The sequence below is a fragment of the Eriocheir sinensis genome, unplaced genomic scaffold, assembly GCF_024679095.1.
Source record: "Eriocheir sinensis breed Jianghai 21 unplaced genomic scaffold, ASM2467909v1 Scaffold95, whole genome shotgun sequence".
In the NCBI taxonomy this organism is placed as follows: Eukaryota; Metazoa; Arthropoda; class Malacostraca; order Decapoda; family Varunidae; genus Eriocheir; species Eriocheir sinensis.
In genome coordinates this window covers 460,242-480,218 of record NW_026112330.1, presented here as the reverse complement: position 1 = coordinate 480,218, position 19,977 = coordinate 460,242, and the positions used below count along the sequence as shown (strand labels likewise).

Below are 19,977 nucleotides of genomic sequence, written 5' to 3'. Positions count from 1 at the left end.
ACTCCGGCATTTTCCGCAGCACTCTGGCTCGGCGTGACGTCACCGATGCGCCTTTGTTTTACCCACAATGCCCGATGGTTTTATCGACATTGTTACATTGACACCTGAGGCATTTTGCTCACTTTCCATCGAATTATAAGCATTTCTATTGAAGTTTGCGACTAAATGTATAGTTTATTTCATTGCATAGTTAAATAATAACACTAAAATATCATGGCATTCCTTACGTTACCTCTCTGAGAGTTGGCAACACAAGGCGCCTCACCTCTACGTCAGTGCCTCGCCACTCGCTTGTTACTGCCTAAATATTTCACTATAAACGAGGGATTCCTCTCCAGACTACACGTTGTAAACCATTCCTCTGCGTGAGGCGCCGCGGGGATCACTGTACACCCCTCTTTCCCAACCTTGGGGTCGCGGTCCCAAGTGGGGTTCCCAGGCGTTTTCTTGGGTCACCAAGACCTAAAAATAAATAATAATAATAATAAATTATAACACATATATAACTAAACTAGTGGGGTCGCAGTCATATCTAGAGGTGCATGATTGGGGTCGCCTGAAAAAAAAGTTGGGAACCTCTGCCAGTGTACACCATCATGATGACTTGTACGCCCCACGCCTGCATGATCACTGCCACCAAGGAGACACATCATTCACAGGCTTGCCAACACTGCCGACACACATAATAATGCGGCCCTTATAACCTTACAAACACTTCAAACAAAATTACTCCCCTCGTACACACAACCAAATATTCTTCCTTCCCAGGTGTTACGAATCAGACAGAAGCACCTGATATTCCTCTAATAATTTCATCCCTTAATTAAAACCCGGCACCTCATCAACCATTACAAGAACAAAATAAAACACACATTTCTCCCACTACAACAGGTGTTCTCCCCAGGTGTCGTGGATCAGGCGCCAGGACCTGCACGTGCTGACCACAGGTAACTTCACGTACACGACGGACACGAGGTTCCGCGCTGCACCTGCCCGGTTCGCCCTTCTGGAGCCTGGAGGTGGACCGGCCCGCCATCACTGACTCCGGCCTCTACAGTGCCAGGTGTCCACGCAGCCAAGATATTCCGCCGCTTCAGGCTCAGCGTTGTGGGTGAGTGGAGGGGGAGGGGTATAGGGTGTGTGGGTGTGTTTCAGTGGAAGAAGGGTGGGTATAAGGTGATGAAGGTGGGTTTAGGTGTGTGGGTGTGTTTCCGGTGGAGGAAGGGTGGGTATAAGGTGATGAAGGTGGGTTTAGGGTGTGTGGGTGTGCTTCCAGTGGAGGAAGGTGGGTATAAGGTGATGAAGGTGGGTTTAGGGTGTGTGGGTGTGTTTCCGGTGGAGGAAGGGTGGGTATAAGGTGATAAAGGTGGGTATAGGGTGTGTGGGTGTGCTTCGGGTGGAGGAAGGGTGGGTATAAGGTGGTGAAGGTGGGTATAGGGTGTGTGGGTGTGCTTCGGGTGGAGGATGGGTGGGTATAAGGTGATGAAGGTGGGTATAGGGTGTGTGTCTGTGTTTCGGGAGGGAGGGATGGGCACAGCGTGTGTTGGAATGGACAAAGGATGGGTACAGGGTGTGAGGGTGTGTTGGAGGTGGAGGAAGGGTGAGTGAGGTGTGTGTGTGTGGGGGGGGGGGGGTATTACGCGGATGAATGATCATGAATTATTACTCGTCTGCAGTAGGCTATGTATTGTGCATTTTTGTTGTCAGTCTGTAAAATTGCTTTCCTTTTCCTTTATTACAATTTTTTTTCTATTTCATTTATAAGAAAGCAAGCCTAACTAACGGCACACAACTAATCCACTGGCCAAGACAACATTCACGCCTTCATCCTTAAATCCTTTGCCCCCATCCTTGCCCCCATCCTTCAGGCCATATTCACCCAATCACTATCATCCACCTCATTACCCTCTGACTGGCTTTTGGCAAACATTAATCCTTTATTCAAGACAGGTGACCGAACTGACCCAGCCAATTATCGCCCCATCTCACTAATATCGATTCCATGTAAAATTTTCGAACACATAATACACAAACACATAATGAGTCACCTTGACGCAAACAACATCCTTACTGACTCACAACACGGCTTTCGACCTAAACGCTCATGTGAATCGCAACTCATTACTACATATCACGACATTACAAGGCTACTTGACCGACGTGATATTAAACAAGTTGACACTATTGTTTTAGATTTTGCCAAAGCCTTCGACATAGTCCTGCACAAAAGACTGACATTAAAATTGAAATACTACGGTATTTCAGGACCTATTCTTCACTGGATCACTGCATTTCTTACTAACCGGACTCAACGTGTTCTTCTTGACGGATCTTCATCCGACACTGTCCCTGTTTCTTCAGGTGTCCCACAAGGCACCGTTCTAGGCCCCCTTCTTTTCCTCCTGTACATTAACGATCTTCCACTCTCATCGCCTAACTCTTCTACTAGACTGTTTGCCGACGATAGTTTACTGTTTAGAGCAGTAAAGACTACTGACGACTGCAGACTGCCACAAAACGACTTGGACGCCCTCGAGCGGTGGGAGCGCACCTGGCAGATGCACTTCCGACCAGACAAATGCAAAATATTAAGATTCCCCAGAGCGCACAACCCCATCCATCACACTTACACTCTCCACAATTCAAATTTAGAATCAGTTCATACACACAAGTACCTTGGTATCCACCTCTCAACTAACTTGAAATTCATCACCCACATAGACTATATCAGTGCCACAGAACACTGGAATTTACATAACTGCACACCTGCCATTAAACACATAGCTTATGACACACTTGTGAGACCAACACTGGAATACTGCTCCACGGTGTGGGATCCTCACACACACAGAAACATTGATAGGTTAGAACAAATCAACACCAAGGCGGCAAGGTTCATTACAAACAATTACACTCGAACGCCTGGCATCACAACACAGATCAAACAACAGATAAACATGGAACCTCTTCACATATGCAAACAAGCACACAGACTTACACTGATATACAAGATCACAGACACTCACATTGACATTGACCCACACACATACTTACACAACGCAAACAGTCAACGTACTCGTAACACACACACCCATAAATACCAAACATATCACATAACACTGACGCATACAAGCACTCATACTTTCCACGCACCATATGTGACTGGAACAGCCTCCCTCAACAGATTTTAGACTGCGGTACAATAGACTCATTCAGAAAACAAATACACACTCACTTGTCACCACAACACACCAACACTAACAATTACACTTGATTCACTTCCCTCCCCCACACACCCAGCTCCCCCGTCCCCCAACAGCCAACACAAATATGCATGTTATGCACCTGAATGGGTGCCCTGCGCATTATAAATCAAGATCAAGATCAAGGTAATTTTGCTGTGCAGGTGTAACTACTAATTTTGCACTTGTGCACCGGCATGAGTGCAATATTACACAAGACTGAGCACTGCACTGCTGATATTTACTGAAGAACAACACTGTGCAAGTCATTGCACAGCGCCCTACCACTAAACTTAACAGATCTATTCAAATTTAACATTACCTGCTGGGTGGGGCTTTGTCCCCGTCAACCCTTCCTTGGTTTAAAATATCCAAATCTGACACAGCACCTCCTTAGGGGGGCATTACCTTTGTTCCCCCTTGACCCCTGGCGTGTGTCATGCTCCACCCACTCAACAGGAACAGCAGGCACCCATTTAACTGTTTCTGCAGGGAATGGTTATGTAAAAAGCTGAGCAGCAGTACAAGGCACCTCAGTAAGGTGCCCAGCAGCCCCGCGGGGCGGCGGGTGTGATACTGGAGGAACACCAAGGGCCGGGGGCGTCTTGGCCATGCCGGTCACACACTCCATCATTACCTTCCCCTCGTGGGATCAGCTTCACCTAGGCTTAGGCATGCCCCGCTAGGCCTTGTTCAGGCTGTCATGGTGGTCAGGGAACTTGGCTGTCATACTATAGAAGTCTGGCAGGAGGCTGTGGGTGTGTGGTGGTGAGTCTGCCGCCCGTCCTTGCACGGAGATGACACACACACACACACACACTGCCTGTCGTTTGTCCCCGCCTGGCCACACGCGGCACACAGTGGACAGTAGTGTTCCCCGGGTACTCGCGCGACGGTCCCCAACACCCGTCGTTCCAAGGAGACTATAGAACAGGAGAGGGGGCCTCTATGGGAGACCGTGGGCGGGTGTTGGTGTATGTCGGTTGCAACAGATGGCGCAGGAGCAGCTTTGTTTACATTCAGGCGCCTCCCCCCCTTAAGACCCACCCCAAACCCCCAGAACCAATCAGCAGTGTTGCTACATGGGATCAAGCAGCAAATGTTGCTACTTTTTTTCTTCAGTCTGGTTATTTCCCATTTTAAATAAAAAAATAAAGGTAGATAAATATTAAAATGAACAGTAGGAACTATATATACTGTATATATTTACTAGGTAGATATAGCCTGACTGCATGTCATGAGTAATGCTATTATTATTATATTATTATACCACAATTATATTACTTTCTCTGCATGTGTGGTTAGATGTGTTTTATGTGTTTAACCTTTCTGTATATATACTGGAATGAACCAAGGAATTGTAGCCCTACTGCCGTTCTTTTAAACTATGTGATCATGTTTTTTCTTCCAAACTCATTGTTTTAGCACGCACGCTGACTTCCATCAGTAATGATGATATATATACATTGAGTCATTGGTTTGTAGGGGGAAAGAGTGGGTGAATATAATTATCTTGGTCTAACTTATACTGTTTATTATAACGCTATTCGCAGCAATATCTTTCTCTGCTCTGATTGCAACGCTGCCTCGTTCAAAAATCATAACACCGCCGCGGCCGCCACGTTTACCAGCCGGAGCCTCAAATCATGTCCCTTTGTGGTGATAAAGAGGACACAGCCTGGTGTGAAGCTACATTTATTACGGAAGGATGCCAGCCGGGGTAAGTGACATATATAAATAATGATAATGTGGAAATTCTAATCATTTTCACGCTGACAGCTGTTCTGAACTTGCTAACTGCATGCCTCCCCTCCTCCCGCGGCAAGAGGCCGAATGGCCTACACACGGCAGCTCCAGATTCCTCCCCATTACCACCTGTCAGCCTCGTCCATGTAGCTATCCAGTCTACTCTTAAAACAAGCTATCGTCCCTGCACTCACTATGTGATTGCTGAGTCTATTCCATTCCCCCACCACCCTATTATTAAACCAATGCCTGCCCATTTCCCTCCTAAATCTATACTTTTTTAATTTAAGTCAATTACTGCATGTTATATCTTGCCAAACATCTTATGCAGAGCGTCCGGCACCCAGACCAGGCTATAGTAAGTTTGGAACTGGAGTCACAGGCCTGAAGGGGCCTCTTCCAGAAGTCATCTGTGAGTATCTGTGAGTTAATCAGCATATCTCCATTCTTTCATCCCTTACACTGATAAACTGGAACAGCCTTCCATTGTCCGCATTACCTCCTGCCTATAATTTGACATTCAAGAAGAGTGTATCAAGACTCTACTTTTGTCTGTTTGGGAGTGGTGAGTAGTGGGGCTTTTTTTTCTAGTACGCTTTGTTGCTCTTGAGCTGTCTACTTTGTTTAAAGAAAATAATAGTTAAATAAATGGAAGTTGGCCGCCAATGCTTCCAACACATTTTGGTGCCATATCTACAAGTGGCTGGTGACTGTAAGCATCTCAGCAACCTGCATGCATCTATGCCATTCCTATCATGGTGCATGGAGCAAGCTTCACATAACACTCAGACAGAGACAGTTTAATTATGGTTACATATCAGACTCAGTTTATTGCTCAGTCTATTAGGTGCAGTGCTGTTAATATTGTTAGTGGTAGTATTAGTACAATTAATGTATTTATTTTAATTAATTTATCAATATTTATTATATTCTTAGTGTTTGAAAATTCCAATACTAGCATTAAAATAAACAAAAATATCAGAAATATATTTATACTCATTAATTATTATTGCTTTTCTTATTATTGCTTCCTTCAATGTCCTGGCACTTTGACATCTAGTGTTTTTCTGTCTAGCAGCCAAAATTGTGGTCTTTCTGAATGTGTATGTCCTAAGTCTTCATTGGTGTATCTAGCTATATAACAAAAATCTGCATCTCTCTCCCTTCTCACCCAGTTGTCCCCGTACATCCTTTCAGTATCCAAAGAATTTCAATTTACATCTTGTAATCACTCAACTAATGCAGTGCAATCCTCATCTCTGTATTTTACCGTGTGGACATACTCTTTCCTTCCATGTTCCACTGTCGTATGTTATTCCACATCTAACACAACCACATCCCAACAGATCCGAACACGTCCGATATCATCCAAGAGAATGTGGCAGCTGAAGGGGGAGAGGCCAAGAAAGAGGCCAAGGGTGAAGACATTTAGCCACCCCCCCTGAAGTACATGGCAGCATTCAACCCTCTTGGTGAGCTACAGGAATGTGCTTCCCATTGCAGTGCACCAGCTCCATGTACTGATTTTGGTATGAATACTTCATCTGGTGTTTGTTGATTGTTGTGTTATTAATCTAATTATGACTTCACAAAATAGACTGTGCAAGTCACTTAACACATGCCCTGCTCAACATCACTTTTAAGTTGTAGAATTCCTTCATATGGATGCTGATTTATGTATCCTGAAATGATTGGATATTGATTGTCTTAACATTTTTTTTTGTCCATGATCACTGAACCATGTTACGGTATGTCTTTGGGTGAAGATCCAGGAAATGAGTTTTTGGGAGGACGTCAGACTTTTTGCGGGTGGAAGGAGCATTAGCATTACCGATTAGCCATTCTCGGCAGTCCTGGTCTTGAAAAACTGGTGAAGTGACCTAAATCAATGGGTATTGGCCTGGACTTTGTGCCAAAGCATTGTTTTAGCCGCAGCGCGCTTTTGAGCTAGTTTTCCTGTATCACTCAGGAACATTGGGGGGGCCTGGGACCCCTTTGGATCCACCAATGTAGCTATGTCTTATAATATATCTATCCTTTACAGTCTGATGGTGCATCCTTCTAGGTTGTCAAGTTTTAGTAGCTACTCATGAGAAGTATTCCTTATAATGATCATTGATTTCCAAATGGTTTGCACTAAAAAAAGTGTTGTGTAACCTGCCGCAAATAATAATCAGCTGTAGTCAACCCTTGCTTTAAAGAACCAATATGGAGGAAGGGGGTGATGTTATATCCAAAAATCTTTTACATCTGAAGTATCCAACCTTTTTGTGTATAATAAACTTTGTTTGTTACATGAACTTAAAAGCTCACAATTTCCATACATGATTCTTTTTTCCTTGTATTTGATGATTAATCCTGACATGTATTTCCATTATCAGTAGGTAATATATAGTAACAAGACAATAATACACATTATAACAATGTATATATTATAGCCCAATGAGTGCACGAGATCATTTACCTCATCAGTGACGCCAAGTCCAGGAGTCCTTCCCTAAATTCTTTGCCCAAATTTGTGACACCAAGTATAATAACTAGTTTTAGTGACCATTTGCATCCATTTTTCACTTTGATTAAAAAATTGCCTCTCAACAGGTGTGAACTTGATGGGGTTGGAGGAAACTTGACTCGGCCATCAAGCTCACCACAATATAGTAAGGAACCTCTTGTTCTCAGTGATAATTTATCCTCTTTAGTTACTATTCCGTGTTGCTTTAATCACAACTAATGTGTTGGAAACATTACAGCTTAATAACATACTTCACATCTCTGCATACAAATTGAGTTCAATATTCAACTGTTACACCAGTAGGCTTCATATCTAAAAAAAAAAAGTATGTAAAAAGGTTGAAATTTTGAATGATATATTTAAACTCTTTATTATGTTTCTATGGGTGTAGTACCGTTATGATTAGTCGAGTGATCAGCATATGGGTCTTATGTTTTTGATAGCATAGGTTCAAATTTTGCCATAGGCTGGCAATTGATAGTAACAGTAGTGTCCACAGATATCTACCTGTTTCTTGTTTATCCTGTTCCACTTTAAACCATGACTGGCCAATCTTTGAAGAGGTAGCATAACCTTGAAGTGCCACTAACAAACCTTTGTCCATTCTTCTGATGTGATCCTTTTTTTTTTTTTTTTTCCCCACCTGCCTATAGTGCCAGTAGGTTTTCTTCAGGCGCCTGGCGGTCGGCCCAGGCCCGTCATGATGCAGGCAGTTTTTTTTATAGTGGTGCCATTTAGTATTGGCTCATGCTGCCGCCCAGAACTCATTCTTGATTCACTTGGATGGTTTAGCAGGGCTTAGGTATGACTAACATTGCAGAAACAGGGAATTTTTATATTTTTAGTGTGGCAACACATTGACAAATGTTTTAGTATGGACTGAACATCAAAGATATATATGGTAAATGGGTGCTTGTAGATCTTGACATTATATCTGTCAAGAGTCTCCAGTTGTATCCTCTCCCCCATCTCTCCTGAAAATATTACTCTTGTCAGGCAATCTAAGTGAAGCCTTACATCGATGCTGGCGTGCAGACATAATGACAAAGCTTAATTTCACTGTCCTTATAGCACTGAAAATAATGCAATTACATGCACATATTTTATTATTTAGAATTGTGATTAATTGTGATTAAATATTTTTTCATGTATTTTCAGACATGAAAAGTGAAAATTGCTGCACACAACAGTCTGTCGTCTGCACCGGGAGGCAAGGCAGCTCAAAGCCCAGGCTGTTACAAATCCTGGGCAGTTTTTGCCCAGAGCCAGCAATTTTTTAGATCCAATAGGGATGGATTTTTTATGAGGTCAGGTTCAACATGCTGCAAGATGCCAAGATCTAAGCCTAGTAGGAGATATGGGTTACAAGAGAGGAGGTTTGCTCTGGCCTTATACTATCAAAGTCCAAATGCTAATAGATTTCTGAGCACAGTATTTCACTTGTCTTCAGTTTCAACACTTCAATCATGACTCAGGGGTATTTCAGTACATGTTGGCTGGAGCAAACAGACTCTGACAGCCCTGCAGCAAAGAGCACAGGCTTTGTCAAAAGAAGAGAAACTTCGTGGGATTTGCCATTATTTAGTATTACTCTTGTTACGCCAAGAATTTTTTTCCATATACTTTGCCAAATATTGCAAGTAATGCACCATTGTTGGGCTTGCTTGTTATAAATCATATCTTGTTCAATTAACAAGCTTTGGGTGTCTGCCACTTTCCAGTTGTAATGCAAGGAATCATTTATCTTCCCTGCTAGATATCACACGTAATGCACCATTGTTGGTTTTGCCTGTTATAAATCAGATCTTGTTCAGTTAACAAGCTTTAGGTGTCTGCCACTTTCCAATTGTAATGCAAGGAATCCCCTGCCAGATATCGCATGTAATGCACCATTGTTGGTTTTGCCTATTATAAATCAGATCTTGTTCAGTTCACAAGCTTTGAATATCTGCCATTGTTTATTTCAGGTGTAATGCTTAGAAGCATTTGTTCTCTTCCCTACCCAACAGTACGCAATACTTTATTGTGGATTTTGCCTGTTATATTTAATCTTGTTCAGGTAGCAAGCTTTTGGTGTCTGCCTTACCTAATATGTCCTGCAGTGACACTTGGCTTGGTTTCATAATGTGAAATACAGCATGTAATTTCATCACACTAAGTGTCTATCATCACGTGTCTGGCATCAATGTGGCTTCCAGGACTAATCTTGTTTGTATTACAGCTTGCAAATTTTTTTCTGCTTTATATGATATACATAATCACATAGGTATGATTTACAAAATGTAATGGCAGTTGATATTCTTGACTAATGCCTCATAAACCTTGTGAAAAATAATGCTTTTTGGAAAGGGGGGGGGGGGCAGAGAGTGGTTTGTTTGGTTGGCCAGTTCAAGGAGTTTCATATCAAATGATTTTATTACATCCAACTTTAATGTGCTAAACACATATATTTTATTACATCCAACTTTAATGTGTGCATAAAACATATATTTTATTACATCCAACTTTAATGTGTGCTTCCTGCAATAAATGCTACATGTTTACTGATGTAGCCTATGAAATACATATCACTCTCTGCCCTGTAATTTGGTGTGTCACATACTGCAGCATAACTTTCCTGCTATTTTCTTACACTATGAGTTGCCTTATTTTGTCTCATTTGCTTTTATCATATGTGCCTCCGCTGCATAGTTGTGTCTACTGAGCTTAATATCTTCATGACCCTGACACCAAGGTCAGAGCTTGTGAGATCATACCGTGTCCTACATTCCATTTTCACCTCCAGGCTCGCCTGTCTCCCAGGACCACCAAGTTATTGCATTCCATTTAAGACAACTCATGTGTTACCTTCTTGATGTCCTCCATCATGTATTTCAGCATGTTTTATGATGCTTTGCTCTTATATTGATGTGCCTTGCAACATTTTATACAGTTTTCATTGTATATAACGCACCATTGTTGGTTTTGCCTGTTATAAATTGGGTCATGTTCAGTTAACAAGCTTTGAGTGTCTCCCATTGTTTATTTCAGTTGTAATGCTTAGAAGCTTTTGTTCTCTGCCCTGTCAAGCAGTATGCAATGCTTGCCATTATCTGGCACTTGTACAGTTAGTATGATATTTTTACTCAGCTAAGAGCATTTTGCAAAAGGTCAAGGTAAGGCTGGCGGCATACGCTGTAGCAGCACGTGGCCTCGGTGCTCATCTCTGTAACATTAGCCCATGAGCCTGTGGTGTTAGGGAACCCATTACCCTGGGACACAGGACCAGTGTGACATCCGGGTTACCACAGTTGCAAAGGCCTTATAGTAATTTAGCATGCATAGAATGTTGTATGCTTTGCTTGTATTTAAAGCACTGGATATGTTTGCTACACACACACACACACACACACATATATATATATATATATATATATATATATATATATATATATATATATATATATATATATATATATATATATATATATATATATATATATATATATATATATATATATATATATATATATATATATATATATATATATATATATTAGCAAATGCTTTCAATATCATATTTTTCCTAAAAAAACAAATTGATATAGTGTAGATAATACCTAATAAAACAAGAACAAATATATTTTTCTTTACCCCATTAGTAAATCATTTTACAATAAAAAAAATAAGTGAAGGCTGGATAGGGTGCTGTGGCAGGTACTTCAAAAATAGTTAAGCTACCCCTGAAAAGTGACGTTTTTGGTGGGCTGCAATAGATGGCGCTACTTCCGCACGCCCGAGGAATTACTACATACCACTATCTCTTCGTATATAGTCTCTTTGCGTCGTTCCTGCAGAGTCGCTGCTGCCAATGTTTGTGTTTTTTCAACGGGACGCTTATCGTGCCACACCTGCTCATATTCCTTTTCCTCGTTTCTGAGTAGTGTGAGGATGAAACTGTTTTGCTCCTATTATTTATTTGTTGTTGATTTGTGTCGTCACTTTTTGTGGGTACTGGATTATCACCAACACCGGCGTTGGTATGTTATGCAGGCCACCAAATGGAAGAACTGGCGAGTAATTATTATCACTTGAGAATATTCTAGAAGTAGTTTTGGAAGCGAATGTTGTTGTTGTTGTTGTTTAGGGCCGCGGCGATCTAGTCGCTCACATGAGCCCTGGTGTCGTCCTGTGAGGGCTTCACAGGCGCGTCAGCTGCCTCGTCTTCCTAAGGAAGGCGCAGGTGAGGCGGAGGACAGCTTCTTGTCGTGATGGGTGGACGCCTGCCGCCGCCAGCAGCGTGGGCAGGTCAAAGGTGGGCACGTCCAGGGCGCGGAGTTGGTGCCGGAGCAGCACTCGCTGGGAGTGGTGGCGGGGGCAGTGCAGCAGCAGGTGCTCAATGGTGTCCTCAGCGGTCCTGCACCAGGGGCAGTGAGGGTCGGGGACGAGGCGCAGGCGGTGGAGGTGAGCGCCGAGTCGTGTGTGGCCCAGGCGAAGGCGCGTCAAGGCCACGTCTAGGACGCGGGACGTTTTCCGTACCCACGGCTGTGGGGAGGAGTTGGTGCGGTATTGACCCATGGAGGTGATGCGGAGGGTGTTGGCGAGCGTGTCGTCCCAGGAGGCGCGGCAGGTGCGGGAAATTAGGCGTTTGGCCGTGGAGAGTGGCAGGGGGAGCGGCGTGATGTTTACGTCCGCCAGGGCCATCTTGGCGGCGGCGTCTGCTATGTTGTTGCCCTTTATGCCTGAGTGTGAGGGCACCCACTGCAGGGTGACCTCCCACCCCTCAGATGTTAGGAGGAGAAGGGCTCGCTGGGTGGTGTGGGCCAGGGCCGTCGAGGATGTTGGGTGGCGGGAGAGGAGGAGGTGAAGTGACGAGAGGGAGTCTGTATAGATGACTGCCTTGCCCCTGGCATGGGTGGTGTGGAGGTGTGCGAGGGCCTGGTGCAGGGCGTACAGCTCGGCCGTCAGGACGTCTGTCTCAGGGGGGAGTCTCCACGTCCTGCAGGTGCTGGTTCTGGGGTCATAAATGGCTGATGCCGTGGAGGGTGGCGATGGGGAGTGTGACCCATCCGTGTAGATCTTCAGGTGGTGGTGGTAGAGTGTCCTGTCGAGTTGGAGGAAGTGTGTGGCCGCCACAATGCTGGAGGATGGTTTAGGAGGGAGGCCAGGGATATGCAGGGACACCATGTGGGATATGTCCAGCCAGGGTGGGATGGGGGAGTGTGGCCTGATAGGTTGTGGTGGTGGTGGAGTGAGGTGGAGGGTGAGGTGCACCAATAGTGCCCTTACTAGAAGGGGTTGGCGGGCTCCAGGGAGCCAGACTGGAGCATCCTGGTCCACCCCTGAGGTGCTGTGCTGCTTGGAGAGAGGGTGGGTGGGTGGCAAGCTCCTGATGCGGTGGTAATGATGGCATAGCACCTCCTTTCTGTGGGTAGCTAGCGTGGGGATGCCACTCTCTGCATGGAGGGAGACAACAGGAGAGGACTGCATTGCCCCCATTGCTATCCTCAGGGCAGCATTCTGGATTGTATCCAGTTTGGAAAGGGTAGAGGGAGCCGCTGCCCCATATATGCTGCTGCCATACATTATTCTTGCTCTGATGGTGGTCTTGTAGTAATTCAGGAGCAGGTCCCGGTCAGCCCCCCATCTAGTGCCGGTAATCCTTTTCATTATGTCAAGTTGTTTATTGCAGGAGGTGCTCAGGTGTGCCACCTGACTGGCCCAGGTTAGGCGAGGTCCTTCCATTCTGAGCCCCAGGAGGGTGTGTGTCCGGGTGTAGGGACAGGTGTGCCTTTCAGGGACACTGTAGGTGGTGCTGGCAGTCGCTTCAAGGTGAAGCACATGAGGGCGCTTTTTTGGGGGCTGATGGTAAGGCCCCAGGTGGTCATCCAGCCCTCAAGTGCTGCTGCAGCCTCCTGAAGATGTTGTTGAGACTCTGCCAGTGTCGCTGCCCTGCTGATGATAGTGATATCATCAGCGGATAGGAAGAAAGGTGTGAATGGTGAGGGATCTGGAGGTCTGTCATGAGGATGTTAAAAAGGAGGGGGCTGAGGATGGAGCCCTGTGGCACTCCTCTTTGTATGGGGTGCGGTGTTGACATGGAGGCTCCCACCGCCACCTGAAATGAGCGACTGGAGAGGAAATCTTTGACCCAGGTGAGGGTGGTGCCAGTGACCCCCATGCCAGCCAGCTTGTAAGTGATTCCCTCATGTGATGCAGTGTCAAAGGCCCCCTCTAGATCTACAAAGAGGGCTGACATGACCTGGTGCTGGCGGTAGGTGTCACAGATGTGGTGTTCCATCTGTGCCAGGATGTCAAGGGTGCTTCGGTGGGGGCGGAAGCCGCACTGCTCCTCCCTCATCAAACGCTTCTCCTCCACCCACCAGGATAGTCGGGTAGCTACCATTCGCTCCATCATCTTGCCAACGCAAGAGAGAAGTGCGATTGGCCTGTAAGATGATGGGAGTGTTGGGTCCTTGCCGGGCTTTGGGACGGGTATCAGGATGGACCGTTTCCAACCAGGTGGGAACTCCCCTGTTTGCCAGCTGGTGTTGAAGATGTTAAGGAGGTCCACTTGGATGTTTGGGGGGAGATGCTGGAGGAACTCGTATGGAATACGGTCATGGCCTGGGGCTTTCCCGGAACGTAGAGAGTCCCTCGCTCGGGTTGTCTCCGCCATGGTGAAGGGCTGTGTGAGCTCTGGGACGCCTGGGGTTTGCATGGCTGTGTTGATGGAGGTATGGAGATCCTGGGGTGGTTGGAGTGTAGGAGCCACTCCTATTTTCGCCTTGTAATGGGTAGCCAGTACCTCAGCCTTTTGCCGGTCGTCCAGCTGGGGTTGAGAGTGATCAGTGATGGGGAGTGGTTGTCGCCCTTTTCTGCCTTCCATGGCATGTAGGAAGTCCCATGTTCTCTTGGTGGAAGAAGAGAAAGAGAGGGAGGAGCAGTGGGCTCCCCATGCCTGCCTCTTTGCCTGAAGGATGGTCTTGGCACAGATGGCGTCAAGGCGGCGGTACTCCTGGCCTGCTTGTGGCGTTGGTGTTCTGCGCCACTGGTTCCAGGCTCTGCGCCGGGTTTGTACCGCCTGGTGGCAGTCGTCGTTCCACCAAGCCTTCCCAGGGCGGCGGGGGGTGCGGCGGGTGATGAGGTGGAAGGCTGCCTGCCCTGCCGCCTCCAGTGTCTCTTGGAGGGCTTGTGTTGCTTCCCCAATCGGTCGGGTGGAGAGATTTGGGGGGCTTTTCAGGGCTGCCTGGAATTTTGGCCAAGCTGCTGCTGTTAAGTTCCACCTGGGTAAGCAGCCCGGATGGGGTCTGGGAGTGGTCAGTGGGAAAGAGGCCATGATGGGGAGGTGGTCACTTCCCATGTACGGTCCAGTTGTGAAGACAGGGGTATCGAGAGCTGCATCTCCTAGGTACAGATCTAGGACCGAGGCTGCCCCAGTGTGGGGGTCGTATCTTGTGGCCAGGCCCGGTGGGCTGAGGAGGCACAGGTGTGGTGAGGTTTGGAGGGCTTGAAATAGGGCAGTACCTGGGGTGTGCCTGTGGAGTGGAGGCAGGTTGGGGTCCCAGCAGTGGTGGTGGGCGTTGAAGTCCCCAATGAAAAAACCCGGGGGGGGTTGGTAGGAGAAGTAGTGATCCAGCTCTTGGTAGGTGGCCGCTCCCCCTGGGTTATAGCACACTGCCACGGTAAGCCAGCCCCTCTGTAGCCCAACCCTGGCAGCGGCTACCTCCAGGCAACCACCCGGCCATCTGGGAGGCCTGAGCTGTGTGTGAACCAGCTCTTCCTTGAGGGCAAGAAGGACTCCACCTGGCGATCCTCCCTGATGATAGCATACCCTGGTAAGGTGAGGGTGAGGTGGGGGGGAAGCCAGGTCTCACACACCCCGACCACCGAGGGTAGTGTGTCCTTCAGGAAGGTTTGGAATTCTTGAGTCTTCCTGAGGAGAGACCTGGCATTCCATAGGAGTGAGGTGAGGGCCATTACTGCAACAGTAGTGACATGAGCGCGGAGACGGAGGGCCACAGGCTACGTATGATATCCTTTAGCGGAGAACCCATCTGGTATAGGTGGTAGCCCCTTGTGAGGAGGGAAAATAATGTGGGGATGAATTCCTCCTGACCTGGCGGTGTGGAGGATGATGACGTTGTGGTGGCTGACGTGGGTGGTCCGGCTGAGTGTGGTAGTGGTTGGGCTACATGATGGAGGCCGCTGTCTCTGTCTCGCGGGCTTGATGTGCGAGGGGTCTGAGGGACTGCCGCCTCTATCACGGGGTGCAGAGGCTCTGTGTGGTGTTGGGGGGGGTGATGGGGCTGGTGGACCTCCACCGCTGTTGTGTCGTGGTAGAATCCCCTGTGTTGGTGAGGGGTGGAGACGCTTGGCCAACGGCGGGGCTGCCCCTGGGGTCTGCGGTGTGCGGGGCGAGCCGGGTCTATTGGCGCTGGGTTGTCAATATAGGCAGGTTCCTCCAGGTGTTCCTCTTCCAAGGCGGCATACCTGTTACTGGTGGTAATGCCGGCGAAAGTGAGGCCCTCATGGACGAGTCTTGCAGGAAGACGTGTAGGTTGTGGTGGCGGTGACGCTGGTCGAGGGGTAGGGTGGGGCTTGGGCACCTGGTGCTCTCGCAGCTGTTTGTTGACCTCATGGAGTGCCCGCCCCTCCCCCATCAGCCTGGTGTGGAGCTGCTGGGCCTCAAGGTTGTAGGGGCACCTGTTGGATCTGGGGCCATGTGGTCCGCCACACTGGAAGCAGTGATATGGGCGGGTGCAGGCGATGTCTCCCTGCTTGGAAGGGTGGGGGCCACTGCACCGGGCACACCGTGTTGCTGACCTGCATGTAAAGATGCTGTGGCCTACCTTCATACACCCTGGGCATCGTAGTAGGGGGAGGAGAAAGGGCCTCGGCCAGTATACTAGCCCAGAGATAGAGATCTTCTTCGGGAGCTCCCCTCGCACTTTCATGCGGATCCACTTGCCTGTGGTGGTCCTTGACAGGAAGTGTGGCGGGATCCAGGCGAGTTCTACGCACTCACCTCCAGCACCGTCTAGGATCCTGAAGGCCGACTGGATGTCCTCCATGGTGGTTTCATCCCCCAGTGGGCCCACCCTGGCATATTGGTAGGAGTCATCATCCTTTTCGGCCCTGCGGCTGGTGACCTCCCATTCACCCAGTTGGAAGGAAGGCTTGGTGAGGTCTGGCACCTTTAGGAGGTTGTGCTCATATACCTTAACGACTAGTGCTGAGCCGTTTCCCAGGGAGCGCAGCTCCCCCTCCAAGACATACTTGCCTATAGGAGAGGAGCTGAGGGCGTGGGCAACCTTCTTGGGGTTATTGAAAACCTGGGCCCCAGACTTGGCCCGGAGCAGGAAGGAGGCGCTGGTGTACGGTGGGGGGCTGGGGAGAGAGGCCGCCTTGGGGCCCAGGTTCTCCTGGGTCTCTATCGGTGTTGACGACGATGACGTCGTCCGCTGCCTCTTGTTTTGGGGGAGGCCCTCGGGGTCTGACGAGACCTCCTCCATCTCTGCGTCCTTCCCCTGCTCGTCTCCGGTGCAGGCGTTGGGTGCAGGCGGCCCCCCTGATAGGGAAGCCATGGCGGGTAGCAGTGGGTACACTGCTCCCACCAGTCGGGGCTTGTGCTCAGCTCAGAAGTAGCCGGCTCAGGGAGAAGAAGTTCAGCACGTCCACTCGCTCTGGCTGCGCGGCCAGAACCCCCGGAAGCGAATGTGCTGTGCTGTATATCCCGGGGGATTTTAATCTCAGTCTGTTGAACCACAAGCAAGTCAATGTTCAGAATCTTGTGAACCTTCTTTATGCGCGCTCGGTCTTCCGGCGATACCTGAGCCAGCCAGAGTAACCAACACTTCAGCAACTTTAATTGATCACATACGGACAAATGATTTACAACACTACACGACAAGGGGCATATTACATTCTTCTTTCAGTGATCATTTTCCAGTTTTCAGTTCAGTCAGTACTCGAAGTAGTGCATCTTACAATCACACAATAGTTAAAAATAATTTGATGAGGATTCGATTAAGAAATTCAAAGCTGACTTAATAAACCACCAATGGAACACTGGTGTTAATGATTTAAATGTCAACGATGACTTTGATACACATGGAAAACTTTATATTTACAATAATATATTTCCTGTTAAATAATATGTAATCAAGAACAAGCATATGGGTAAACCTTATATAGAGTAGCAATTAAAAATCCAATAAGACAACGAAATACAATGCAAAAATTGTATGCCAAGTGTCCTCTTGTGTATGAATGTACTTGTAAGAAATACAGAAACACGTTAACATCAGTTAGTCGAGCAGCAAAGAAAACTTATTATAATTCAGCGATGATGAAAACTATTATTAAAAGTGTTAGCAGTGAACAAGTGGGTTTTTGGGAAGAGAGGGAATGCAGGGATCAAATTTTTAGAGTGAGAGTTATAGTGGGGGAGTACCCTACAGCAGGAGAGGCAGCTGTCTGCTGCCTTCACGGGCCTGGAGAAAGCCTATGATGCATTTGACAGGAAGGGTTTATAGGATATGATGTAGATATATGAAGTGGGAGTGTATTTGGTGAAGGGATAACATATTTTTACAAGGATGTGAGTGCCTCTGGATGCTGGAAATAGGAGCTGAGTGAAGAGATTTTGTGTTGGTGAGGGTGTGAGACAATTAAGGGTGTGATGTGAGACACAGTGGCAGGCCTGTTTACATATGATATGGTGTTGTCGGCAGAAAGTGAGAGGATGATGCAGGAGATTACTGATGTATCTAACAGGGCGTGAAAAAAAAAAGCTCAAGAAACTGCCGAGATTCATCCATAAAGCCCCTATCTGTTGCCCAATGACCAGGCCTATAAACCACTGGTAAAGTGTATTTCCATTTCTAGCAGCTAATAACTAAGAGGGACTATGCTAATGCCTATCTGTGGGATATCATCAGTGAAGCAGAGTACATAACTGCTTAACACAACTCAGGTGATCACGATGGGGACTGGCTACGCAAATTATTGAGGAAGTCTTAGACATTGCAACATGAGTTATGCTCAGCTCTGACTCAAATAAATAAGTTTCTGTTTTGCATAATACACCAATGTTGAGCTTATCTAAGAGCTCTCTGATATAATCTATTATTTTATACAGGAAATGTACGTGGAGCAGACCTAGTTTCATCTGGTTCCCTGGGTGAAGTTGGTAGTATCCTTGTTGACTCTATTTTGCTGAGCTGTCATAGAAGAACAGTCTTTGCAGATGACTCAGAAACTGATGTGGAGTTAACACATTTTTTTTCATTTAGGAGGCTTAATTATGATAGTCCTGTTATTCATGAGCACCTATGCAGAAACCTCATCTAGGGCCCAAATTTTTAAGCACACTTGTCAGCGACATGGTCAAGGCCTTGACAATGGTAGCACTGTTACCTCAAACCAATTAGAACTGCCCTTCTTTATAATAAAGGAGTGATCGATTTTCAGACAATAATTTTATTCCTACTGTCTTGGTAGGTGCATTCCCTTTTTGTGTGATGAAAAGCAACTTAAAGATGAAGCCATCATAAGTCAAGGCTTTGTCCAAGGATTCTTGTTGAGAATGCTGGGGATCATCTCGCTGTCATCTGCAGGTGATATGCCTACATGAATATATGACAGCATTTTCTTGTTTTAGAAACACTGAAAATGCTAATTAAGCACCAAGACACATATTGATGGCATTACCAGCCTAAATTCTGGCCTCCTTAGTGAGGAGTTGTACCACCGGTCAGTCATGGCGCCACGCTTGGCAGGGACTGATACCAGATCAGTCTAAATAGTCACGATGTCAAGAGGGCACACTTGCCCGGAGGTGCTGCCCATAACATAATAACCTGATGAACCCGAACATTGCTCCTCCTCCCACCATCAACAATCTCTGTGGTAAATTTGACTGATTCCTTTTTGCTTCTTCTGGTTTAGGTCTGGTCTAGAATAAGCTTATTAGAGGAACAGTGATGGTGGGAGGAATATCACAGCTAGTCCATAAGAAGAACATAAGAACATAGTGAAACTGCAAGAGGCCGGGCGGCCTACACAGGGCAGCTCCAGAATCCCTCCCACTACTCACGATGGATGAGGTGTAGTTTCAGGGGTTACAGGTAGAGGCTTGATCCTCGTTTACCTTTGGTACGGGCGTACGCTCCAGTACCATGTCTCCTTACTGCACCCACACCTCACTGCCACCTGTCATCCTCGTCCATGTAGCTATCCAGTCTACTCCTTAAACAAGCTATCGTCCCTGCACTAACTATGTGATTTCTGAGTCAATTCCATTCCCCCACCACCCTATTACTAAACCAATGCTTGCCTATATCTCTCTTAAATCTATACGTTTATAATTTAAATCCATTACTGCGAGTTCTCTCCTGCTGGCTAATTCTCAGTATTTTACTTATATCGCCTTTGTTGTAACCCTTGACCCATTTAAATATTTCTATCAGATCTCCCCGCACTCTTCGTCTCTCT

At 46.8% G+C, this 19,977-nt stretch overlaps 1 long non-coding RNA gene across 1 annotated transcript; it reads left to right on the top strand.

Annotated features, from left to right (window-relative positions):
- Nucleotides 1-4,335: 4,335 nt before the first annotated feature.
- On the top strand, nt 4,336-10,018 carry LOC126994994 (uncharacterized). The gene is made up of 4 exons (XR_007749771.1): nt 4,336-4,962; nt 6,335-6,517; nt 7,587-7,645; nt 8,659-10,018. It is a non-coding gene; the product is annotated as an uncharacterized LOC126994994 (long non-coding RNA).
- Nucleotides 10,019-19,977: the final 9,959 nt, after the last annotated feature.